This window comes from Panthera uncia (genome assembly GCF_023721935.1).
Source record: "Panthera uncia isolate 11264 chromosome A1 unlocalized genomic scaffold, Puncia_PCG_1.0 HiC_scaffold_17, whole genome shotgun sequence".
NCBI lineage: Eukaryota > Metazoa > Chordata > Mammalia > Carnivora > Felidae > Panthera > Panthera uncia.
The window spans coordinates 24,704,120-24,731,562 of NW_026057577.1; the positions used below are offsets into that span (position 1 = coordinate 24,704,120).

General features: G+C 39.7%; 1 protein-coding gene across 5 annotated transcripts in view; it reads left to right on the forward strand.

Annotated features, from left to right (window-relative positions):
* The first annotated feature begins 1,392 nt into the window (after positions 1 to 1,392).
* The window catches only part of CDC42SE2 (CDC42 small effector 2), a 130,883-nt gene continuing 104,832 nt past the window's right edge, over positions 1,393 to 27,443 (forward strand). For 2 of the 5 annotated variants that reach the window (XM_049648470.1, XM_049648474.1), the window contains exon 1: positions 12,661 to 12,788. The gene's annotated coding sequence lies outside the window, so the exon portion shown is untranslated. Of the gene's footprint in view, positions 1,500 to 6,019; positions 6,095 to 8,227; positions 8,280 to 12,660; positions 12,789 to 27,443 lie in introns of those variants that run through there. The other 3 variants (XM_049648472.1, XM_049648473.1, XM_049648471.1) reach the window with 3 other exon arrangements.

Genomic DNA, 27,443 nt, shown 5'->3' on the forward strand with positions numbered 1-27,443 from the left:
GTTTTTTCCACTTAAGAAATTCCCATGAAGTTGTCAAATGATCAAAATGTTAACATTCTCCTCTCAAAAAAGTTAATTTCCTTTCTCTTTTAAAGTATCCACCTCCTTTTTCCTATTTTTTTTTAGTGTTTTATTTATCTTTCAATAGAGAGAGAGAGTGAGCGGGGGAGGGGAAGAGAGAGAGGAAGACAGAGGATCTAAAGTGGGCTCCGTGCTGACAGGCTGATAGCCACAAGCCTGACCCCGGGCTCAAACCGACGATCTGTGAGATCACGACCTGAACCGAAATCAAGAGTCACGCTTAGCCGACTGAGCCACCCAGGCGCCCCCATTTAATCTACTTTTTAATAAAGTAGAATATGCAATTCTTTATTATGAGAGAAGAGAAAAATGGGGGAAAATGGTCTTGGAGACAATATATGAATAGCAGAATAACTCACTGAATTGACAGTGCCCGTTGAATCTCACGTGTGTGCAATTTCTGTTCATAAGGAGATACTGTAAATACAAAACTGTTCATAGTAATGGAAAATAAACCAGGAAGAAATCAATCCCTGCAATACTGATGATTTATTAAAAACACACAGATGAATATAAAACAATCATGCAGGTACTATAAATTCCATTTTGGGGCGCCTGGGTGGTGCAGTAGGTTAGGTGCCCAACTCTGATTCCAGCTCAGGTCATGATCTCATGGTTGGTGGGATCCAGCCCCATGTTGGGTTCCATGCTGACAGCACAGAGTCTGCTTGGGATTCTCTCTCCCTCTCACTCAAAATAAATAAATAAACTTGAAAAAATTCCATTTCAACTCTTCTCATACTATCCTTTACAGACGAATGCTATATGGAGCTTATCAAGGAAGTAATTGAAGCAGGAATATTTTGAAGTTCAAAGGTTATATGTGATACTTTAACGACATGGCCATATATACACACTTTATTCTTAAAGCAATATCATTCATGCATTTTGTCTTTCTGCCCTACTTATTACTATCATATTCTGTTCCATATTCTAAAGCCAGACTCCTTAGTACAGTGTAATGTCATTGTGCAGGTGCAGCATCTTTTTGTCTCTGTGCCTAAGAGGCTCCTTTCTCTGACCCTGCACTCATTCCCTAGTTACCTAAAGGCACCACATTCTCACCTCTCCCTGATTTCATTTGTTTGGTTCTTCCATGCCAAAAAATCGGATCCTTCCGTTCTTTTTTGGATAATTCCTCTCAAGCATCTGATCTTTTAAGAATAGGATCCCTACAGACTGAGTCAAACGTCTTCTACCCAAACTATCTCTGTGATAATACTTACCTAACTCTGCCCAACTTCCTCTTCACGCTAGAGTAAAGCTGGAGCCGGAAGCTGTGGTGACAGCTTCTTGATTCAGCAGCTTCCTGACTACAGCTAGAGCCAGAGCAAGGGTGGGCAGAGTCTGCATGTGGCTGCAGGGCAGGGGTCAGAGATGAAACACTTACCCCACAGCCAGGCTGGCCTGCGGACAAGGTAAGACCAAGAGTCTGATTGTACGTGGAGGGTCAGAAACAGAAAAGAAGCCAGAAATTGTTTGTGGGTACAAGAGGCAGAACTTGGGAAGAGTTCAGAGACAAGGGGCTGTCAGAGGTGGTATGAAGAGCCAAGAGCTGTTAGGATCCACAGCTGTGACATTTTTCTGGTTTTTGCTTTTCTTCCACTATTCTCCATCCCCAGCCCAACAGCTTAAGCGTAGACCTCCATCACTGTAGCTCTATTGCTTTCTATGGGACCTGCTGCACAGTAGGTAGGCAGCATATATCTGTTGAATTACATGGAGCCCTATTAACTATTCTTTAAAAACCATTTTTGGGGCCCTTGGGTGGCTCAGTTGGTTAAGCAGCCGACTTTGTTTCAGGTCATGATTTGCAGGTCATGATTTGCAACCCCGTGTCAGGCTCTGTGCTGACAGCTCAGAGCCTGGAGCCTGCTTCGAATTCTGTCTCTGTCTCTGTCTCTCTCTCTCTCTCTCTCTGTCTGCCCCTCCCCCGCTCTCCCTTTTTCTCTGTCTCTCTCAAAAATAAAAAGATTTTTAAAATCTTTAAAAATAAAATCTTTAAAAATAAAAAGATTAAAAAAAAAATCTCTCGTGTAGGATACCTATCTAGGAAACCTTCCCTCACTGCCACTGAATAGGATTTTGTTCTTATATATACTCATGGTATGTTTTTTGGTATCTCTCAGTCTCTTTCAGTGTTGTACCTTGTATTACCCATGTTTGAATTTGTTCTGTTGGTTTTTGTTTTTTGGGGTTTTTTTCTTCTTTTCCTGCCTGACGGTATCCACCCTAGGGGCAAGATCACTGTCTGAATCATCTTTGAAGATCCTAGTAGAAGTGTTACAGATTTTCTTTGAGTCTTTAGGTGGCTATTGTGTATTACTCCTATTTCCCACCATTTCCAATATGCTTTAGTTCTCATTCTCAATAATGGAGATACTGACTTAGAAAGAAGAAACAAGCTTTGTAGAATCCAAAAGTCTAGTCCAGTGTCTTGAAAGAAAAAGCAAAGAAAATGAATATATAACCCTCAAGTAAAGTTACTTTAAAAGCCAACCTGTATTCTTTTGTGCAAGACAGGATTTTGTTTTCACCTGGCTATCATGGTTGCCTGTACTTACTTTACTTTGGCTATATAGCTCTGATTTGTAGTATTTTTGGAATTTGAAATTAGAAAGCCACTTATTCCTTAATTCTCTTATTGCAGTGCAACTATTGTAACTAAGAACCGATGGTTTAAAAAAAACACACAAAAAAACACCTGTTTAGTTTATGCCAGAGTGTAATGTATATGCATGTGTGTTCTCATACATCTATAATTATCTATTTATCACCTATTCATGTTTATTTTAGAATTAAGAAAGAATAAAGGAGAATTTTTTGAAATATTTGAGCTGTCTAGTACCATAGTCACTACCTACATGCCAAAATTGAACATTTGAAACATGACTATATTCAATTCAGATGTGCTGTAAGTATCAAATATATAAACAACCTTGAAGGCTTAGTTTATTAGTTAAAAGTAAAATTTATCATTAATACAGTTTTATATTGGTTGCATGTTGAAATGACAGTATTTTTACATATTGGGTTAAACAGCATATTATTAAAATTAATTTTATATGCTTATTTTTACTATTTTTATGTGGCTACTGGAAAGTTTGAAATTACATGTGTAGCATGCATTATATTTCTGTAAGATAGCATTACTCTAGTATATGCTATAATTTAGTTACTTTTACTTTAAAAACATTACAAGGAAGTTGCGAAAAAATTTCCACTCCAATAGAGGGGACAAATTAATTGATAGTCTGCTGTGCTGCAGGCACTGAGATTTTACATGAACTAAATTTCGTTTAATTCTCCCCAAATCTTATGAGATAAGTATTGTTCCTCTTTTAAAATAGGTAGACTGGGGCTCAAAGAGTTTAAAAAATTTCCTACAAGCCCATGATCAGACACTCAGCTGTCTGTCAATAAAACTTAATCATATCTGCCTGACTTCAGACATCATTCTCTTTTTACTAGAGAACTCTCTAAAATGCCTTTCCTTTTCAGAGACTGGCACCATATGCTACCAGAAATTCTAATATCACCCACTGTTATGAGGTCTTACCAGCCAATTACTTCAAAATAAGATCTGATTTTCTTTTTTACCCAAATGAAAATAAAACTTAAGTCCCTCATATGCCAAATTATCAGAGATTCCAGTCTTTTCCCGTGGTTCTCCTCCCTATATAATCGTAAATAACCCAGAATTGTTTACTAATGCCTGAGTATTGATCTATTTGTCTTGTGAATTGACCATAGAGTGGAAACTCAGATACACTCAAGGCTGGAGGACCACCTCACATCCTGTCTAGAGAAGAGTTAATTCAGTGAACAGTGGTTTTGTTTTCTATTGCTGCGTAACAAATTACTATTAGTGGCTTAAGACAACACCCATTTATTAGCTCATATTATCTGTAGGTCAGAAGTCCAGCAAGTCATTGCTGAATTCTCTGCTCACAGTATCACATGGCTGAAATCAAGGTGCCTGCAAGTCTGAGCTCTCATCTGGAGACTCTGGGAGAAAAATCTGCTTCCAAGCACATTATTGTTGTTGGCAGTGTTCATGCTCCTTGTCGATATAAGACTTAGATCCCTGTTTCCTTGCTGGCTGTCAGCCAAGGGCCATTCCCTGCTTCTAGAGACTGATTCTATTCCTTGTCATGTGCCCACCCCTTACCCTATCTTCAAGCCAGTAATGGTTCATCAAGTCTCTTTCATGAGTTCAATTTCTTTGACTTCTCCTTCTGCCACTAGTGGTAGAAAACTCTCTGCTTTAAGGGTTCTTGTAGTGAGATGAGACTCACCCAGAGTATCTTCTGTTCAGGTCAACTATGACATATAACATAACATAATCATGGGACTATCTCATCCTAGCCACAGGTCCAGGAATGAGGGCATAGAATATTGGGGGGAGTGGGTGATCTATTTTCATCAGTCTGCCCACTATAGTCCTAGGGATTATATAGGGCATGTATGCTACCACAGTGGCAGTGGCACAGAGCAAAGTATCAGAATTCTGCCAGCTACTTAGCTTAGCTAGTCACAGGGACAAAAGCAAGAGCTTAATTTCTTTCAGGTAGTAACATTTGCCAGGGAAGGAATGAGAATTGGTTGTGAAAGATCCTGGTGTATTACCTTCCCTTTCTTCCAATTTTACCCTCAAATCTTACTCATCATGAACTTTCTTTGTGAGGGCCGCCTGGGTGGCTCAGTGGGTTAAGTGTCTGACTCTTGGTTTCAGCTAAGGTCGTGACCTCACAGTTCATGAGATTGAGCACCATGTTGGGCTCTGCAATGACATCATCAGAGCCTCCTTGGATTCTCTCTTTCTCTGCCCCTCCCCTATTCTCTCTCTCTCTCTCTCTCTCAAAATAAATAAACATTAAAAAAATTATATATATAAAACCCTTTCTTTGTGAAAGCAACAAGTAGATCTCTGTGTTAGGTGGAATTATAACATTTCTGACCCATCAGTTTTAAGGGCAGTGGTGTCCAGACATTTTAAGGTATGTTGGAGCTTCTATGTCCCCTCTTGCTGAAGCCCTAGGAAACCATGGAGGTGGGAGTCCCACTGGTGCCTTCTGAATGTCTTCCTAACAGGTCACTGGGGCCAATTCTGCTGGTTCCTCTGAGCCAAAGAGCCTCCTCAAGGTGCAGGGAGTAGTCCCCTCCCCCCAGCACAGTGCAGACCTCAGTCTCTCTTGGAAACCTGCCTTTTGGACTCTTTCTTTCCCCACTCTCATATGCCAACCTGCCAATACTCAGCTCAAAATCCACTGTGGCTCTTGCTCTTCTTGGGAACTCCCCTTTAACGAAATGCCAATTACTGAGGTTTTGCTTGCCCAACTTTGTGCTCTCCTAAGTGACACATCCCCTTTCTCTTTATTGCTACTGTTGTTTACTTGAGAGGTTCCTTTTAGCTGACTCATATTTTTAACATTAACAAATGTATAGAGGAAACTTTTCTCACTATTATATGGGCAAGATCTGAATTACCTGCCATATGTAAGTGTTCACTGTAAGAAAAAAGAAAAGGTAATTCTTAGTTACTGGTAGTCTCTAACCTGATGTAGCAGAATTATTCTCAAAAGGCTCCTTTCTTCTTCTCTGGTTGTCCCCAGGGGCATTTTTATTATAATTCCTAACGCTTTTTTTGTTTTATTTTTGTTTTGTTTCATATGGGGTTTTTGTTTTGAACTGAGGGTCCGTAATGCAATTACAGTTGACTCTTGAACAACAGGAGTTTGAACTGTGTGGGTCCACTTATGCACGGATTGTTTTCATTAAATGCAGTACAGTACCATAATGTATTTCCCCTTCCTTCATCTTTTCTTAATAACATTTTCTTTTCTCCAGCTTACTTTATTGTAAGAATACAATGTAAATACATATATAAATACATATCACATACAAAATATGTGTTAATCAACTGTTTATCTTATAGGTAATGATGTGAAATGTTGCGTTTGGGAACGAATGGTCAAGAAAGAATTCTTGAGACGTCTTCGGTGCAAAAAAGGTGGTTCTATTAAAACATGGGGACAGGACCCACGGGCAGAAAGAGCTGCACTGGGGTTGTGAGAAGTGGCTGATTATATACTTTCAAGTTGGAATGGTGTTAGGGATAGTGTAAGTCTCTAAGGAATTTGGAAGCAAGGTTTCCAGGACCTTGAGGGGCTAGCTGTTGTTAGAAGGTCATTTATTACTGTCTAGTAAAACCTTAGTCGTGAGACCCTTCACATGTACATCAGTGGGCCATATGTTTGAAGGATGATTGCCAACATATATATCTTGAGGGATGCCTGGGTGGCTCAGTTGGATAAACATTTGACTTTGGCTCAGTTCATGATCTTGCAGTTTGTGGGTTTGAGACTCGCGACTGGCTCTGGGCTGATGGCTCAGAGCCTGGAGTCTGCCTCAGATTCTGTCTCCCTCTCTTTCTGCCCCTTCCCCACTTATGCTCTCTCTCTCAAAAATAAACAAACATCAACACATATATATATATATATGTTAATATCTATCTATCTATCTATCTATCTATCTATATCTGGGGGTGGGGGTAGAGATAAAGGAAGTTTCCAAAGGGATTTTTATATGTTAAAGGAGATATACAGGATCCTGGAGGCTGGGATAATGTCAAGCTGAGGTTGCCTTTTGCCTTTAGCAAAGTATTAACAACGAGGCAGCTAATCTCCTTGAGGAAGGTCACTCTATCTCAAGTCCTTGTCACTGGGCTGTAAGATGTAAGGAAGTTAAATTTTTTTTCTTTTGTCTTTGTTCTCCACATCAAGACTTCTTGTCAACAATAGGCTATTAGTTCATTTTGGGGAGAATCAAAAGTTAAATGTGGATTTTCAAGTATGCCTCTAACCCCCGCGTTGTTCAAGGGTCAACTGTACATCTCAGGCTGTGTTGAAGATGCATGTGCCCCAAACTACCTCTCCCCGTTCTCACCCCCTCCATCCCTGCTGCTGTTAAGCATATCACTTAAAATCATACCTCATACCACCAGAGGTATGCGATCCACAGTTTAGAAAACACTGATATGACTCCCTCTTTCCCAGAGACCCACCTTGAATTCCTTCCCTCTAAGAAACCTTTTCTGACAATACAGACCTCAGTGATCTCCTCAACTACATTCATAAGGGTACTGTGTCTAATTATTCAAATGTTGCTGTGTGACATTTCATTAAGGACAAAGACCATGCTTTAGACTAAGTTTTCCCACAGCACTTGGTATGCTACCTGGCAAACAGCAGGCATTCAATGAATATTTGTGGTTTGATGATCAGCAAGGAGCAGCTCTGGGTAAAAGTGTGAAGCCAAGTTTGTCTCAGGTTCTTCTACCTTTTTGGCTGCTTCAGTCACAGAAAGGGCCATGGATTATGATCCTTCTCTGAATTGGTAAGGTTCCCTTTTCTCAGTAAGTTCCAGGTGGTTCCCAATTTTTCTCAGTCTCCCCAAGTCCCACTTCATGTGCTCTGTGTCTCATTATCTTGTTGACTATTACCTAAGATATTTGGTGTTTGCTACTAGATCTTATGCAGCTTAGCTGTGTCTTATACAATTTTTTTGTATCTTCTATCACATCAAAGACAGACCATGGGTACATAATAGCTATTTATTGTATCAAGAAATGAATATGTGTTATATATTGTTTGTGTCTTGGAGTAGTTCTGTTATGTCTTTAGGAAAAAAATATGAAATCACCAAACTAATCGATGTTAACACTGGTCAAGGGAATTTACTAAGTTTATTAACAAGTATGCAAACGCTCTGTGGTTTTGACTTGGAGTAATAAAAATGAGATCTTCCTTCTATCTCTCCCCCTTCATTTGGTCCACTTGGCCAATTCAAATGTTTCTTTCAAGGAGCAATGTAAGTCTTTAGAGCTTTACACACAACTGATGGTTTCTTCCCTGTATTCTGAGCGTGTCATCATACATACTTCTAGTTAGGGGTGACCACATAATTTATTGTCCAAACTTGGACACATGAGAATGAAAGGAGGCACAAATAACTAGTAAGCCAGGATAAAAGGTGTTCCTGACAAACCAGGAAGTATGGTTATACTACTTTGAAAGTAGTTATTTGCTTACTGTATGTCATTGAACCGTAAAGATGTTCTTAGTCTGAGCCTTATTTCTCTTAGCTTCCTTTGTTATCAAGCACTGTACCTGGCACATAGTGGTGGTAGAAGAAATGTGAGTGCCTCTTTAATAATGTTCATTTAATTGCATATTATACTATCTTGATGTAGAACTCAAACCATCCCGTTTGGTGCCAATTATGAGCCATTTTCTCAGTATAAAAATATAGGGCAATGAGCTTAATTATATGCTTGCGTAATGATAATAGCTAGCATTTACCAGCACTTGGCATGTGCAAGGCCCAAGGCTAAGAACTTTGGTTGAGTTCTCTCATGGATTTCTCACAGTGATTCTTGGAGGTAAGTACTACTATGGTCCCATTAAATTAGAAGAAAGGATGAGTTTAGAAAGATTAAGAACCTTGCTCAGGGTCATCCAGCTTATTTTGTAGTAGAGTTTGAACTACAAACTAGAGTGTAGACGATAGTGTAGTAGTAATACAGTGCAGTGTAGACTGTAGTCTCCTATATGTGAGAAATAGCTGGTATCAAATTTTGGAAAGTAATTTAAAAATATTAATACCATACTTTTAGAAAAACTTCATGTGTTTACATGTTTTAAGGAATATGTATTTAACTAATTACAGACTGCAGAAACAAGTCAATGTGGCAGCTGTGAGGTCATGAGTAGTGATAGACAAACACATTCTTGCTGTTGTTCTTTGCGTTAACGTTTCCATTTGTTATGGCACAAATATACTGTTAGTTTTGTTGATGTCATTTTCTTTTCTATGAACTACCAAGTGTGCAAAACAGTTCATACTACAACAAAACTGTTGTAGTACAATGGTTGGGTTTATTTTAGCAGAGTTTTCAGTGTATGTTAAGTAGATAAAGCATGAACAGTGTCTATTTTCTACCTGTTCTTTGGAGTAAGATTTTACTTGGTAACAATTTTAAGGACAGTAGAGATGCATCATAATATTAACTCTAGTAAAATTATTTAGTATTATTGGAATTACAAGCCATGTTTTGACATTGATGAAACACATTATCAGTGGTTTTTAAACAAAAGGAGTCCATTTAATTCTATAAAAAAAAAGCTAAACTATAAGGATAATCGTAGCTTTAAATTGTTTTAAATCATAAGAGATAAATACATACAGAGAATATTCTATAAATATAATACCAGATAATTACACACACAGACTTTCATACAGAAGGTATCTTTTAAGAATTGTATTCTTAATTGATTTTCTTTTTCTATTGACAAGAGGGGTGTGTGAATAGCTGTAGCAACTGAAATTAGATATTATCAGGGTAATCAATTGCATGTGATGTGTTATAAACATAATATGGGAAACTTGAAAATGAATGTTTACATAATGAATATTAACCTTTATGAATAAATGATAGGAAATGTTACTATTTAAGACATTCACACAAAATGATTACATTTGTGGGGTAACCAACTGGCTGACCCAGTTGGAAGAGCATGGGACTTTTGATCTTAGGGTTATGAGTTTGAGCCCCACATGGGGTGTAGAGATTACTTAAATAAACAAAGCTAAAAAAAAAAAAAAACACCTACATTTGCTATAATTCAGGAATTTTCTGTTTTTTGTGTTTTTTTAGCATCCCACATTAAAAAAATTTTTTTCTTAATGTTTATTTTTGAGACAGAGAGAGACAGAGTGTGAGCAGGAGAGGGGCAGAGAGAGGGAGACAGAATCCAAAGCAGGCTCCAGGCTCTGAGCTGTCAGCGCAGACCCCGATGCGGGGGCTCAAATTCACGAACCGTGAGATCACGACCTGCACCGAAGTCGGACGCTTAACTGACTGAGCCACCCAGGTGCCCCTAGCATCCCACATTTTAAAAAATTTTTGAGATAATTATAGATTCACATGCAGTTAGAGGAATTTCCTGGGTTTTTTTGTCCTGGGAAATTTTTAGAATTAATATGCCTTTGAATTTCAGGCCAGAAATCTTTCTCTAGTGTAACAAGTTATTCCTACTTAGTGAAATAGGATACCAGTATATCAATGGGTAGAAAAACTGCATTAAATGGCAAGTTTTCACGGCACTCAGGTAACTACAAAAAAAAAATGCTTAAATTATAATGTAGATAAGGATCTATGGTTAACTGAGAAATTGGGACAAGAGCGAGTTTAAAAAAAACTGGGTTATTTTTTTTTCTTTGAGCTTTTTATCATTTCGGGATTTAAAAATCTTTTTTTTCACTTACTTTAGGCAGTGGAATACATCAGCTGAACAAAACAAAATTTCATCTTGTATTGGAGAAGATGGACTAAAAGATAATCATACAGCGCACCTGTGTGGCTCATTCGGTTGAGCATCGCACTCTTGGGTTCGGCTCAGGTCATGATCTTTTCCTTTTTGAGTTGAGCCTGGCATTGGGCTCTGTGCTGACAGCGAGAACCTGTTTGGGATTCTCTCTCTCCCTCTCTCTCTGCCCCTTCCCTGCTCACTCTCTCTCTCTCTCAAAATAAATAAATACACTTAAAAATATATTAAAAATAAATAAAAAATAAACTGTCATGGAAAGAAAAGAAAAAGAGCAAGTTAGGAAGGAATGAGAGTTGGGGTTGGGGAAGTTGCAATATATTTTATTTTTTAACATTTATTTATTTTAGAGAGAGAGAGAGAGAGAGAGAGAGAGAGTGCTAGCAGGGGAGGGGCAGAGAGAGAGAGGGAGACACAATGTGAAGCAGGCTCTAGGCTCTGAGCTCTCAGCACATGGCCCCATGCAGGGCTCAAACTCACAAAACCCATGGTCATGGCCTGAGTGGTTGTGGGAGGCTTGACCAACTGAGCCACACAGGCACCCTGGGGTGGTTGCAATTTTAAATAGCATGGTCAGGCTAAGCATCGCAGTTAGGGTGAGATTTGAGCAAGGAGTTACAAGAGGGAAAGTAGACACAGGAAAAATGTTCCCGGCAGAAGGAATGACTCTTGCAAAGGCCCTAAGTAGTAGTCTGTCAGGAACATTCAAGCAACAAAGGATGGAGGATGGTTGGAGCTGGAGTGGGAGAGGTGAGGGGCAAAGGCAAAGCAAGGGCTTTGTAGGTCGCCATAAAGACCTTAGCTTTTACAGTGAAAGAGAGCTACTGGAGGATTTTGACCAGATAAGCCAGGAGCTGACTTTTAAGAGAGTATTCTTTTTTGAAGTGTTTATTTATTTTTGAGAGAGAGAGAGAGAGAGAGAGCACAAACATGGGAGGGGCAGGGAGTGGGCGGGGCGGGGGGGGTGGTGACAGAAGATTCTAAGCAGGCTCCACGTGGACAGCAGAGATCCTAGTGCGGGGCTGGAAGTCACAAACTCCAAGATCAGGACCTGAGCCAAAGTGGTATGCTTAACCCACTGAGCCACACGGGCATCCCAAGAGAGTATTCTTTATTCTGGTTGTTGTTCTGACAAGGGACTGAGTGAATGGTGGGCAGGGAGACCATTTAGCAGGCCACTGAAGTATGATCCAGACAAGAGAAAATGGAAATAATGCAGGTGATGAGCAGTCTAATTCTGATTCATTTTGAGGGTACAACTAGCAGGCTTGCTCGAAGGCTTGGAGGTGAAGATGAGAGAAGGAAAGGAGCCAAGGACTCCACAAAGTATTTGTTCGGAGCAACTAGCTAGAAGGACTGTGGCTAGGTCTTGAACTGCTTTTTGAGCAAGGGAGAATTATACATTTAGAAAAAAACCCACTAATATTGCACGAATATAATCCATCTAGGTGGAGAAGACGTGTGTATTATATGATATTCCAAGTGCGGTAGGCCTGAAAAGTTATTGTAGTCATTTTGGTGGAATGTTGGCTGCTAGATGGGCACTCTTAGGTGTGTCTGATTTCTGGGATATATAAAATGTACAGCTAAATAAGACTCAGAGATCCAGGACACGAGTACGTTCACACTTTTCAAATGTCAGGTGTAAGTTCTAGGCCGTAAAAGCCAGTTAGTTGATGACAGATTCAACGATTCCGACGTTAAGCAAAAGCTGTGGTCCAGGAATTTGATTTCGGGGTATCTGTCTCTCGAACACTTCCAACCGACAAGCGGTGCCAAGGCTCAGCGCCGACCCCGGCCAGCCTGGCAGCGCTCGCGGTCGCACTTCGAGTGCAGGCACCTCCCCTCCGCGCGGTCCAGGGAGGGGGCGCGAGCCACCGTTGCCAGTCCCCCGGCGCAGGGCGAGGAGGGGCTGTCGTCCGCTCCTACCCAGACCTGGTCGCCATCTTCCGGCACGTCCTTTCCCGCGCGGGCTCCAGCCCCCGCTCTCGGCCCTTGTCTCTCCTTGGAAGGGGCTTCCCAACGCGCGCAGCTGCTGGCGCTGCGCGTCGTGGGGGTCGCGGGCTGAGTCCAACGCCCAGGCGGGGCAAGGGGTGGGGCCGGCGCGGCGGCAGCTGCGCGGCGGCGCAGTCTTCCCTCGCTCCTCGGAGCGCGCGCCGCCTCTCGCTCCGCCCGCGCGCGAGCCTGGGAGGGGAGGGAGGGGCCAGGAAGCGGCGAGCGCGCCGGGGAGCGCAGCTGCGGGCGTGGGGGTGGCAGGAGCCGCGGAGCCGGCACCGAGAGCGGCTGCGGCCGGAGCGGGCGGCTGAGACAAAGGCGACGGTGAGTGCAGCGCCGGTCCGGGGCGAGCGCCGGCCTCCACCCCTCGCCCTCGCGGCCTCCTGGGCGGGGGCTCGCAGCCTCGAACCCCCGTCGCCACGGGCTCGGTGGGGAGCGTGGCCCGGCCCTACCCCCCGCGCGCTGCGGGCTGTGGGCTGAGCCTGCGGCTCCATTTTCAGGTCTGGGCGAGGTCTTCCTGCGGACCCTGCCTTTGGTTTTTCTTCCCTTTCCTTCTGAGAAATGGTTACATGCTCAGTTCAAAATTCACGACAGGCGGGTGGCTGAGGGAGCCAACCGCCCGCCTGATGTAAAATGGAAATGAAAAGACCACCCCCCTCCCCCCCAACTTTGCAGGTCTGGGAGTCAGGAGGAAGGCGTGAGGGGGTGGGCGGAGAAGGTCGGGGTCTTCCAGGTGAGAGTTGGGGGGGGCGGGGAGCCCCCCCCAGCCTCCGGAGCCCCGACTCTCGCCTGAGGCGTGCGGCGCGTTCAGCCCGCGTGTCTCGCCGCGGTTCTCTTTGGGCCCCGGAGAGAAAGCCCTGACTGACCACCTCCTCGGAGAAGCTCGTGTTACTCTTACAGGTTGTCTTACCGAGCGCTTGCTGCTTTAGTTGTGATTTTTGGTAACGGGTGTGGTAGGTAGCGGCTCGCTGATGCCGCATTCATAGCTGAAAAGGAGCCCCGATGGCCTGACTTCATGTGTACTTGAAACAACATTGGGATTTCTCTTTAGCTGCTGTAACTGTAGATGATAAGCTTCTGTACGGGAATTTGGTGCTGAGGTTCAGTTCACAGAATTGACACATTTTGTTAAAGTGCCTGGCTTATAGTAGGTGCTCAGTAAAGTATTTGAATGAATGAGCGAATCTTGAAACCTCGAAACTGATTTCAGAGCTAGTAAAATTTAGGTATACAACCCTCTTGACTCGAGGAAAAACCGTTGGCAGACAACATGTAGTTTTTCTTTATATTCGTGTTTCTTGCTTTTACCCAACCTATACGTAGTGTTGATAATCAGTTTTCCATGTTACAAGTGTAGAAAATATGGTTGAAATGTGGAAGTTTTCATTTTGAGGGAAGTTGGTAGACATTTTCTGTTATTTAAAAACAAGTGCTATTTCTGATTTTCTTCTGAAAGAGCGAAGAAATTAAAGAAGTGATTTGTATTTTGTTTTTTTGAGACCCCCCCCCCCCACATTCTCTTTCCTTACGAATAAATGAAGTTTATGGGCTTTGGGGGGACCGTGATGGCCTGGTCTTAAGTTGCTTTTTGATCTAGAGGGAACTCTAAAGTTAGGGGGAAAGGAAAACTGTTGCACCAATCAAACCCTATTCAACCGGTATTCATTAAGCACCCATTATGTACTAGCACCTGAGTTGGTTGCTGAGTTTCTAGAAGCAAACGAAACCCACAATTATGGCTTTAACCTGAGCGTGAAGTTCTTTCCTCATGATCGATGTTGCAAGTTGGGACTGTCTTGTACCCCTGCTGCCTACTTAAAGTTGGGAAAGATGGCAGGTGGAGTGCAGGAAGTGTAGATCCCTAACAGTCTGTTTAATGGTTAATAAGTAACTTCATGGGGCTGAGACAATGAATTTCCATATTGTCTGTTTAATAAAAGCAATCTACATTTTAAAATGAAGGGAGGAAGACATTTAACACCCTAGTATTTTTATTTGCTCCTTCTTCCCCACTGGATAAATTTGGTACAGTGTATTTATTGAAGAGTAATGTACTTGTGGTTGTTTTCTGTAAGTAATCTTTGCTATACAGCATTTTCTATTTTTAAAAATCTCCAAGGAAAAACAGTGGATTCCTTTTCTACAAGAAATGTTTTCAGTAAAGCACCTATTCAGAAGTTTGATTTGACCTTGTAGCCACCATTTGCAAATAAATGCAATATTGACTTGATCATGCTGAAAAGGGAAGGACTATTAGTAATAATTCATGGTTCCATGTTTAGGCTTTTCTATCTAGTATTGCGACCGTGATGAAACTGATTACTAAAAAAGAGAATGCTATTTGTAGTATTGAATTTATTCTGAATGTAAGGTTGCATTGCCTCTTTTTGTTTTATACATAGGATTAAAAAAACCAGTGCTTATGTAAAAAAATTTTGTTAATGTTTATTTATTTTTGAGAGACAGAGACACAGAGACAGAGTGTGAGCAGGGGAGGGGCAGAGAGAGAGGGGGACACAGAATCCGAAGCAGGCTCCTGGCTCTGAGCTGTCAGCACAGAGCTGGACTTGGGGGGGGGGGGGGGGGGCGCGCGGTTGGCTCTAACCCATGAGCTGTGAGATCATGACCTGAGCCAAAGTCGGGTGCCTAATTGACTGAGCCACTCAGGTGCTCCAAAACAGTGCTTATTTTATTTGGCCTCATCAGAAGGCCAAATCGATGTGTTCCAAAGTCAGTTTAGATTATTACAAAATAATGTAGGATAATAATTTTTTTATAGATAACATTTCATTTTAGGTGGACCCTTTTGACTTGTTAACACCTTACATTACACATTGTTGGAAAAAATACGTACCTTCATATAGAGCCTTCAGATTTTTAGATTTATTGGCTACTTTTTGTCGCTGTGCTTGGGAGTAATATGGAAAGTAATTCCTTAATTTTTAGTTGTAGAGGGTTATGATAGTTTTTCTTTAAATGTATGTTTCTAGTAGGAAGAGTTACTTTGACAATATACTGCTGATAGTCTGGTGCTGATAAGAAACCTAACAGTGGATGCTAATAGTGATGTTTAAAAAAAGTGTAAACAAGGGGTGCCTGGGTGGCCCAGCCAGGTGAGTGTCTCTTGATTTGGGCTTAGGTCAGGATCCCAGAGTCATGGGATTGAGCTTCCAATAGGGCTTTGCACTGGATGTGGAGCCTGCTTGAGATCCCCCGCCTTCTCCCCCCACACACCCTCCCCACCCCTCCCTCCCTTGTCCCCCTCTCTAATAAGGAAAACAATATTTTGAAAGTGTATGCAAGCTGTGATATGTTGAGTAAAAAATGCTTGGTGTATTTTGTTTGGAAACGAACTTCCTCATCAGAGTTCCTGATAGTTAAGAGTATTGAGACATTTTATCGCTTCTTGGCCTTTTGGCTAAGATCAAGTGAAGAGTATTGAGACATTTTAATTTTTTTCTTTTTTTTTTTTTAAGAAATAACCCATAATGACTAGGCTTTTATAACTTAAAAAAAATAATGTGTTTTCAAAGTATTATTACTACTTGGGAGGATTTTATAGTGTTTTGAGTCTAAATAAATTCCAGAACCTTACCATTTTATAATTGTTGGAGTATTTGAAATGTTGATGCTTTCTTTCTCAGGGTATGTGTATTATTTCAGGATGGGAGTAGGAAATTTGTTGATTCCTAAAGTTTTTTTGGGACCCTTGAGAGTGCTATACAAAGTGTTTCCTTTGTCAGATATAATAGTGATTAAGAATGATGCTGATAGGGGCGCCGGGGTGGCTCAGTCGGTTGAGCGTCTGACTTCACCTCAGGTCATGATCTCATGGTTTGTGAGTTCTAGCCCCCCGCTGGGCTCTGAGCTGTCAGCACTGAAGAGCCTGCTTCACATTCTGTGTCTGTCTCTCTCTCCCTCCCTCTCTCTCCCTCCCTCTCTCTCTCTGCCCTTCCCCCACTCACACTCTGTCTCTCTCTCTCCTTCAAAAGTAAATATTAAAAAAAAATTTTTTTTTAAATGATGCTGATAAAAAGCATATTATAGCTGTTCTCAAATTTGTGTAGATTAAGAAAGTATCAAGTTTTTTCTCACAATTGGAAATGCATATTGGTATTCATCTGTTACAATGTTCTTAATCTCCATTCCCATGAAATATTTTAACATTTTATTGAATATTAAATGATTGTGATGTTTTAGATCTATCATGGAGGGGGAACATTATGGGTTCCCTGTGCATTCTGGAGAAGAAAGAAGTGAAATGTGTGCTTATCCTTATTCCTTAGTTCCTAGTTAGGTGAGGGAATTTATTCTGGGTTTTTTGCATACCATGTGGAGAAACTTGGAATTTAGCGTATTAATAATTAACTTTATGTGTCCTGGTACCTCACTTCAAAGCTTAAGAATACTTGAACATTTCTATAATACTAACAAATAATGAACAGAGCAGGATTTAGCTGAAAGAGTTGTAGGCTCCCATCCAAAGGGAGTTCTGAACTGCAAGCCAAAAGACTTGGTAATAAGCTGTCTTTATCAAGACACCATAAAATACCTGCAAATGCATTTTAGTCACAATGGATTGTAGTAAAACAAACCTCCCTTTTTCTTAGAAAGCCTTAGATAATTTCATATTAAATTTAGGTGTCTTTGAAAATGACTAACCCATGAGTGCTGATATTTTCATTTTCTCTCTTTCCCAGTTACAAATTCATGCTAAGATTTCCAGTTGAATCTTTATGATTGAATTATTATAGGCATCTTTCAGTAAAACAACTTAGTAAAATAATTTTGTTTCATTTAGCTTAATCTCCCACTTTTTGCTTAATAAAGCAATTGAGCATTGAGTATATTGTGTATATTGAGCAATTGAGTATATTTTGCTCTTACATATAGTGGGAACCCATGGATATTTGTGGAATTGTTATGTGTAGTGGATGGGATTTGATAAAGTTTACGCAGAAAACAACTCTCTCACCCTATACCTTTAAACTGTCCCTGTAGATTAAGGATTTCCCTGCCTGTGGATGAGCTTTTAGGAAGATCAGATAGCTTTTCTAGTCACTTTTAGATAATAAAAATTCTTGTGCTCCTTTGTCAGTAATAGTCTTATTTTGTTGTTAGAAGGCACAGTTCAGTATAATATTCATTGTTAAAACTCTTAATTTAGAGCTTTTCTAGCTCAGAACTTCTTGAGATCTAGAAGCCTGCTTTGGAGCAGGAGTCCTGGTAGATGTCTCTTATTTTACCATTACCTTTTTAAAATGCTGTCCAATTCACCTGTCCAGGGTCCAGCTCATTGAGGAAAGGGGATTGGGGGGAAAGGTATGATTTTAACATGGCTCATCCCGTTATGATCTGACTTTGGTGCCTTCTGAATTGGGCAGTTGCTCAAAGTGGACCCTTTCTTCAGAAGTGCTGGAAATGGGTTTTTTGGGGATTCCATGTCTGGGAATCTTCTACCTACAATTTTTGTGATACAATTTTTCTATTACATTCTCTTCACCTTCCAGTTGGCCTCATCTTCAGGCTATGTCCAAGGAGAGGTTTTGCTTTAGTATTAAAGTAATTCTAGAACTTTTTAACTAGACCCGCCCTTAGTTTATTAAGGTTATTTCATACGACTCAGTTTCAGGCATTCCACCAGGACCCCAACGTTGTACCTTTCCAGCTTCTTCTGTAAATTATCCCCACTTAAACAGTACTTCTGTGTCTGGGACCTATAGCCCATTGCTGCCACCACCTTTTTTTACTGTCACAAGTACCCCTTCTGCCGTGTCCATGCTTTGAATCCATGGTCCGTGTTACAGTTTCTACCTTTTGTACACCGTCATTTCCCTATAGCACTTCTTCGCTGTACTCCTCTCGCAATTTGCCTCTCCTCCCCCAATTCAGTTCTGCATCTAGTCCATCCTGTATGTCACCTTGAGTGTAGCTTGAGGAAAACAACACTGCTGACCTGGTCTCCTGGTAAATTCATGACCAGTGACCAGACCTAAGGAGGGCCCTTCATGCTGCCCACAGTTCTGTAATTGTAGTACATTTCCCCGGTTGAATCACTCTCCCACTTCCCCTCAATGACCATTTTACATCTTTCCTGAAAACTTGAGCACTTCTTTTCATTTTCAGCTAATGACATTGCTTCTTGTATATTAAAAATGAAAGCAATCAGAAGAAAAGTTTTGCCTCTCTACCTACACTGTCTGGATTTTGTATTATGCTATGACTATGGCCTCTATTCTTCTGCCCTTGGTTCTATCCCCTGCTGTCAAGGACATTGCATTGCCTCCGTATTCATACTGGTCTCCTGCCTGCCAATGAGTTGCGTCATCACTGCTTCCCATTTTTACTGGATCATTCCTGTTGGTGTAGAGATATGCTGAAATATATCCCATCTTAAAAAAAAAAAAAAACAAACCTCCCTCAACACCACACTTTTCTTCAGGTGCTGTTTTCTGTATGAGTTTTTTGTGGTCATCGGTGCTATCTCTTTTGGATCCATTACCTTCGGGTTTTTTTCTTTTTTACTCTACTCTTGTTGAGATTCCTAATGACCTCCTTGCTGATACATTCCCTAGTCACTTCTCAGTCTTAATCCTTTTGGTTGTAGTAGCAGCAGCAGCATTTGACATGGTTGATAATTTTCTTATCTTTGAAACCTTTTTTTCTTTTGCTTCTGGGACACTACTCCTTATATTCAGTTTCTTTTGCTGGTTCTGTTTTGTTGCCCCAACTTCTAAAAAATAAGGCAGTATCCCAGAGCTCTATGTTTTAACCTCTTCTATATTTATATGTAGTGTTTGTAATCTCGTCCTATCCTCCAGCTAGAATTATCATACATTTCAAACTAAAAATGTTACCTTCAGCTTCTCTTTCCTAACCTCCAGACATGTGTACCCAACTGCCAAGTCAACATTCCCAAGTAAATATCCCACATTTAATAAGTCAAAACTGAACCCCTCATCCTTCTTGCTCTCCCACCCCAATGATTATTCCTATTCCAGTCTCCCTTGTCTTATCAGGTGATAACTCCTTCCTTCTTTCAGTTTTTCTGGCTGAAACCTTATAGAAATTCTTGACTCCTCTTTCTCATACTCCCACTTCTGATTCAAAATAATGTATAACGAAAGTATGTCCTGTATTTATCTTAAAATCTACTGTAAGTCTGAATACAACCATAACTTGGTATCTTCACCTGCTGCTTCTCTCTCTAAGCCACCATTATCTCTTGCCTGTCTTATTTTAGTTGTCTCCTTCCTGGTCTCTTTGCTGCTTCTCCGCTTTTCTGAACACAGTAGCCAGAGTGATCCTTTTGAAATGAAAGTTTGATTATTTTACTTATATCTTTAAACCCTTCAGTGGCTTTCCTTAATCAGAGTAAAAGCCAGAATACAGCAGGGCCTACAGGGCCCTCCATAATCTGTGCCTCCAGCCTCTCTGATGACATGTCCTACTAGTTTCTCCTTGGTTTACTCCACACCAGGTATGCAGGCCTCCTTGGAACTTTGTTAAACCTGCCAAGCACAGTTTTGCTTTAGAGTTTTGCTCTTTCCTTGGGGAAAGAGCTTTCTTTTCATTAAAGGATCCTCAGTATAATGACTCCACTGGATGAGCATTCACATTTGCTAAATGAGCGGCCGCTTAACTTGTTATTCAGGTCTTTGATAACAACTTTTATGTATGTTTCTATAACTAAAACTATTTTGACTAAAAATTTTTCACCTAAAACTATAAAGTCCTGTAAAAATTACATAAAGACATTTAGACACAAGATGAAAAACTGTGTTCAAATCACTTTTTGTGTATGGAAAGTGAAAATACACAGGAAAATGGTAAGGGACAGAGGAAGTAGGAAAGGAACAGAGAGGGTAAGGTAAATGGAATAAAGAGAAGGAAAGCCTGATTTGGAAGTAGGGTGACAAACTACTTTTGGCTTGCCGCATACTTCCTTTGGGCTGTTTCTTGAATTCTGAATGTTGGTGATTTGCATGGACTTACTAGGTTCTTCAAGTTGGGCTATATTTTGCCTTTCTTTTATCAGTGACATTGGTTCAAGTGAGATTGGGAGCCAAAATGTAGTTGCTTGTCTATTACCAAACTCCTTTTGTTAAAGAAAACTATGATCAAGAATGTGGCTTACCTGACATTTACTTAGCATTTCTTAATTTTTTTGTAGAGAGGTCAAAAAGAGGTCTCATAGTTTTAGAGCTTTTCACTGTACAAAAATTTATGAGTATGCCTTGTCCTCTTGGTATTGCACTGCCTATTTACCACCCCCTCGAAAAAGGGGGGAGAACTGTAAGTAGCCTTATTGTAGTTCTTTGGTAAGCTAGCAGTTAGCTACATTAGTGTGCACAATTTTATTGAATAATATCTATAAACATATTTGTGCTCTTTCGTGAAAAATACTTGAATGTATTTAAATGAATTTTTAAAGCTGCAATTTAATATTTAAGTAGGAAATGGGAGTGTGAGGGAAGTTAACAATAATGTAAACTTTAAGTATTTCATTATGCTGGGACAAGATTTTTAAAAAATCTTTTTAAAGTCAGCTAATTAGTTAATTTTGAAGATTATCTTTTAAAATAATCTCTACACCCAATGTGTGGCTCGAATCCACAACCCTGAGACCGAGAGTCACACGCTCCACTGACTAAGCCAGCCAGGTGCCCCTAAAATTTATTTATTTTTAAACTCTTTTTTTTTCTGAGTTATAAGTCTCATTTCCTGTTGATTAAAAAAAAATCCTTTAAATAAATTGTTAAAATAGGTGACTTAGAAATTTCTAGATGAATAACTTTTTATGCATTAGGCATACATTATTCTCCATAAACCAGTCTAAACATTTCTCTATTTTTATGTAATATGCAGTAATTTGACTTGATTGACTTGTCTGATGGACTTTCATGTTGCCATAATGTGAACTTAATTTTCATGGCCATAGAGGTATGGGTATGTATGTGTTGGTATGTATCTGTAGTTGTTGTAATACACAGATGTAATATAAACGTGTATATGCTGGATATTTTAACTTCTATGCAATTATATCTGTAAATCAGATTTGGTATATTTTCTTTCATATTAAATAGGAAATTAAAATATAAAAATTTTCATACTAAACCTGTGACATTATAAAAAGTAAATAAAACGACACAGTTTTTTAAAAGTTTATTGTAAAGTTGATTCTGGATGACATACTAACAAGTGTTTGCCTACAGTTTTGAATTAATCGTTCTATTTTGTAGACTAATTATATAGTCTTCATTAGAATTTGACATTGGCCTACCTGAATTCATATGTTAGCATTTCGTATATGAAATACCCATCTTGGATTAATAAGATCATTATTTCTGAAGTGATATGTAGTCAAATCTCTAAGTTTATTTTTAGGTGTATTCATAGTTGGAGGCCTACTATGGCCTGCTTTAACTTGATATTGTTCTAGGTGGATTGTGAAGTAACCAAAATGATAATATTGAGAAAAGTGAATATAAATAATACGCTGTGAACTGAGTCTCATAAAGGGTTGTTAAAGTATGCATTCATTCATAGAACAGCTTTTTCAAAGTACTCTTCCCCATCTGTTCAGAATAAAATACAAACCGTACTCACTCAGGAAATACAAGCTCACTCACATTCTGTTTATATAATACAGATTTGACAACCTCTCAGAGTAGCTCACCTTTCCTTATCATAAGCCTTTAGCCACAAATTAATTCCTCAAACATGCCTCGCTTGTTCTTGCGTAGGGCTTTAAAAAAATGTTTAAAAATGTTTATTTTTGAGACAGAGAGAGACAGAAAGAGACAGTGTGAGTGGGGGAAGGGCGGAGGGAGAGGGAGACACAGAATCTGAAGCAGGCTCCAGGCTCTGAGCTATTAGCACAGAGCCTGACCTGGGGCTCGAACTCAACAAACCTTGAGATCATGCCCTGAGCCAAAACTTAACCTACTGAGCCACCCAGGCACCCCAGGGATTTCTTTATACTAGTTGTTTCCTCTGTCCTTTTGAAATGATGGTTCCCAGATCTTTGTAAGGCTGGCCTCTTATCTTTAAGATCTCAGCTTAAATATCACCTCATTTCCTCACCACTCAGTTTAAAATAGCACCCTCCCATCACTGTTCTACACTACCGCATTCTTCAGACCTTAAGATAATATATTTTTAATTTTTTTATTGTGTCCTAAAATCGATTATAACTTTATGAGAGCAAGGAGCTCCTTTTTCTTGTTCCTTGCTGTCACAGTGCTCAGGCACTAGATAAGTGTTTAGTAAAAAAGTATTGAATGAATAAAATGAGGTACCAGCCTCATCTATTCTTTATTGTGAATGGATTTCAGTGCACTGATATTTTAAAGTGTCAAAAACGTATTCCTTCTAATGTAGGGAAGTAGGAAACAGAATTACTCAGGTAAAAGCCTGATTTAAGGAAAGGATGAGAAAATTTACGAACTGTGCTGATGATGCTTAGATGAGAGTATTGGGAAAAACTAATGGTGTGTTGGAGCTGGTGAGCTGATCTTGTGCATCTCTCCAGCTCTGTGTTCAGTGATGACATGGTGGCAGCTCGAAACTGGCTGTGGACTCTACAACATGGTAGTCTGCAAAAGGTACAAATCAAGACCTTTCTTCCAGAGAATTGGTTGTTAAATATTTATCAGCAGACCACTGGGTAGAACTATATGAAATTGTTTTTATGGATAAAAATGCTTGAATATTGACAATGTTTTGTGGTTTAAACTAGTTGAGTTACTTATTTCGGCTTAAAGATAATTTCTTCATTGTAGTCAGGAAGTCAGTTCAGTTATGGGTTTACCTTAGAGCTGTAAGTTTTTTGTTCTTCAAAATTACATTCCATTAACATCTGACGATTTGTAGATTCTTTTAATGTGTAAAAACTATTTGTATGTTTGTTTATCAGTTGTTTAACTGCATACTTAATTTTAACTAGTTCCAGGCACATAAGACCTTGAGATGCCTCTGAAGGTGTTTTTGTTTTTGCTACTGAGTTGCTATGTTCATTGTAAGGTGTTCTTTTTCTGGTGAAGAACTGAGAGCCGAGGGGCGCCTGGGTGGCTCAGTCGGTTAAGCGGCCGACCTCGGCTCAGGTCAGGATCTCACAGTCCGTGAGTTTGAGCCCCGCGTCGGGCTCTGTGCTAACAGCTCAGAGCCTGGAGCCTGTTTCAGATTCTGTGTCTCCCTCTCTCTGACCCTCCCCCGTTCATGCTCTGTCTCTCTCTGTCTCAAAAGTAAATAAACGTTAAAAAAAAAAAAAAAAAAAAAAAAGAAGAACTGAGAGCCGATTCAATTTGAGTCATAAATTAGTAGGTAACTTTTATTTTAAAATTTGCTTTTCAGAAAGATTGACATAAATACGTCTGAGTTCAGTGTTTTGTGTTTTGTTCGTTACCCCCCCCCCCCCCCGCCGCCGCCTTTTTTTGTTTTCACCTTTTGCCCATTGTCCTCTAAGTGCTTACCTGCTGTCTCTGATAATTTGCTTCTTGCTACTCTGATTTCTTCTGTGAATCTTTAAATCAACAAAATGATGTTGTCCTGTTTCTCAGGTTTTAGTAGTTTTTGTCTTTTGTCTTTTCCTCTGATCACCTGAATGTTCCAAACTGTTTTCCTCCCTCATCTCACCGTTTCCCCTCCCCCCACCATAAGGTTACTTTCTTATAGGCACCTATCTTAGGACATTTGTTTAAAATTTTCCTGACGAGGTTGCGCCTGGGTGGCTCAGTCGGTTAAGCGTCCGACTTTGGCTCAGGTCACGATCTCGCGGTCCGTGGGTTCGAGCCCCGTGTCAGGCTCTGGGCGGATGGCTCAGAGCCTGGAGCCTGTTTCCAATTCTGTGTCTCCCTCTCTCTCTGCCCCTCCCCTGTTCATGCTCTGTCTCTCTCTGTCTCAAAAATAAATAAACGTTAAAAAAAAAAAATTAAAAAAAAAATTTTCCTGACCAGCTTCATTTAAAAATTGAACTTTGTCGACCTACTGACGGTTTTTGAGCGACATTTGCCTTACGTTAATAAGTGGATTTGCATTGGTGATAATGAATTAAAATATGGCACCTATATTTCTTATCGTTTAACTCAAGATCTGTCTCTTATGCACAAGCACTAAAAAAATAACTTATATTTGATGCAGAGAATCAGAGTATACATATATGTTAAAAAACCCACACGTCCATAATTCTGTCACAGTAAGATCACCACTGGTAATGTTTTGTTGAATGTCCTTTTAGGCAAATTGATTAGCAAATGTTTTTTCACTTAGTAAACAATTTAGCAAATACTGTGATCATAAAGGCATTACTTTTATTACTTTAGTTTGAAAGGATCTCATTGAAAAGTGAAAATTTTGTTTGACAGTGGGTAAAGCTGTAAGTAAAGTTGTGATTAAAAACAATGGTGTTTATGGAGAGTAAAATGTGGTAAGTCACCTCGACTCAAAAATTACTTCAGCAGTAATTTTTTCTTAAGAGCTCTTTTACCATTGCACAATAGCTTGATTGTGTTGTACCAGCTAAGGAAAACAGTACATGATTCTTTGTACAGTGGACTTATTTTAATAATAGCCCTAGGGTAAAAAATTCGGGGCTGTATATAAAGATTGTTTTTTGGTCTGTCCCAGTTCCTCCCAATGTCTTAATATTAAAATAATTTTAGAAGAAAAATATGTTTTATTAAAGGCTTTCATCTATCCAAGACAATTTCACTAGATACTTCGACCTCTTTTATTTTATTTTTTAAAATTCATTTATTTTTAGTAATCTCTGTACCCAACAGGGGGCTAGAACCCACAACCCCAAGATCAAGAGTCTGCATGCTCTTCCCACTGAGCTAGCCAGGTGCCTGTCGCTACCCTTTTTCATATGTCAGAATGAGGAGTGAAGGAGTGCTTGGAAAAAGGTTTTAAGTGTAAGAATTCTTGTATTAACGTTTGTGTTGATTTTTGTTTCATGAATGTGCACATCCTTGTAATATGTATTGGCATATTTCATGCTTTGGAAATCAGTCCTAATCTTACCAAGTAGTTGCTCGGGACTAAAAGTAGTTTTTAAAAGCTCATGAAGAGTCCTTTAAGAGTTGTATGGTTTAAATGACTTTTTCTTTATCACAGCTGTATTCATTACCTTTGGTAGAGTTGAAAGCTGGTTTCTTACCTTATTTTTATTGTTTTTGATTTTGTCTTTTTCTTTGTTGTATTAGTGCTTGCTCACAAGCTCCTGTACTCTTGCTTCTTAAGTAAGCTAAGTAGCCATTTCTCTTAACTTGTAGTGCTACTTCCTGGTTGGTGCATATAATCCTGAAAACATTTCTCATGTGGTAAAGAAGAATAAAAGGCATTGTGCTTGATGTGGCCTTTTCTACTGAGAAATGATGTGTTTGTTGTCTGAAGTGGAGACTGGCAGTCAGTTCCTCAAAAAATGTTTTTCAGTCAGTGATCACATGTTTGTAAATGCTGGAAGGTTCAGTGAATCTTGATACAAATTGAAGAATATATAGAATTCTGTACATTTTACTGTTTAAGAATAGGTATTGTTTTAGATTTCCATCTCACAGTGAATTTGTAGTCTCCCATTTTTGTATTTGTGAATAAATACCTTGTTTTTCTAAAAATGATACACACTTTAAGCTCAAATTAGTCACATATTAAATGGCAGTACTGGTGTTGAAAATCTTGTCTCATTTCCAGAGTCAGTGACTTGGGAAGCATTGTAAAGTGGCAGAAAGAATATGGACTTTGGAATTAGGCACACCTTAGGGTTCTTTCTGTTGGTTTTATTTTTTTTAGAGAGAGAGAGAGAGTGAGCATGAGCCAGGGATGGGCCGAGCAAGAGGGAGAGAGAGAATCCCAAGCGGGCCTCACACTGTCAGCACGAAGCCTGATGCGGGGCTTTAACCCATGAACTTTGAGATCATGACCTGAGCCAAAATAGAGACAGACAGTTAACCCGACTAAGCCACCCAGGTGCCCCAAGCACACCTTAGTTTGATCCATAACTTTGCCACATATTTGCTGCATGGTCAGCCCTCAGTCTTGGTGACTTTAATTTTCTTTTTTTATTAAGTGAGGGTAATAGGTTCGGTAGGATTAAATGAAGTACATATTAAGTACTTGGCTTATAGAAAGTTAATAAATATTTCATTTCTGCTACTTTATATTATTATTTTTTTAGGTGTATTTTTATTTTAATTTTTGAGAGAGGGCACACACACACAAGTTGGGGAGGGGCATAGAGAGTGGGAGAAAGAGTCCCAAGCAGGCTTCATGCTATTAGTGCATAACCCAATGTGGGACTCAACCCATCAATTGTGAGAACATGACCAGAGCTGAAATAGGAGTTGGATGCTCAACCAACTGAGCTACCCAGGAACCCCTATTTTAAAACATCTCTGGAGTCAGTTGGACATTTCACTTAAAAGTGAATTGCAGTCAGGAAACTGGAAATTCGTGTAACCCAGGTGGATTCAGTGTAGTGTCCTTATAATCCGCTTATTTAAGGAGGAGAGTGCTTCCTGTGACTGTTTTTAAAAAGTATTTTGACTTCAAGGAAAGTTTTAAAGTTAAAGCCAAAGTAGAAGAGAGTTAGGACAAGTTCATTATTGCTGATCAAAATGGTTAATAACTAATTTCTTTGTTTCTTGAGAAATTGAAGCATTTGTGTATAGTGTAACAATTGTGTGCATAAAGATGTCTATTTTAAAGGCTGAGAACTGACCCTTTGCAAAGGAAAAAAATGACTAAAATATGGGAAAATGTGTTTTATAAGTGTCTCTTATCAGATTTAAGATTTAAGAAATGGTTCCAATTGACCTGAATACAGTGAAACAGGTATCAAATGCATTGCTGTAGGGAGTGTAGAACGTTGTTTGTTTGTTTCAAAAGCAGTTTGGAATATATAAAAGAGTAGTATTTTTGTCTCTGAGACTATATCCTAAGGAAATAATCCTCATCCTTTCTTGAGGGAGGAGGTTGTTT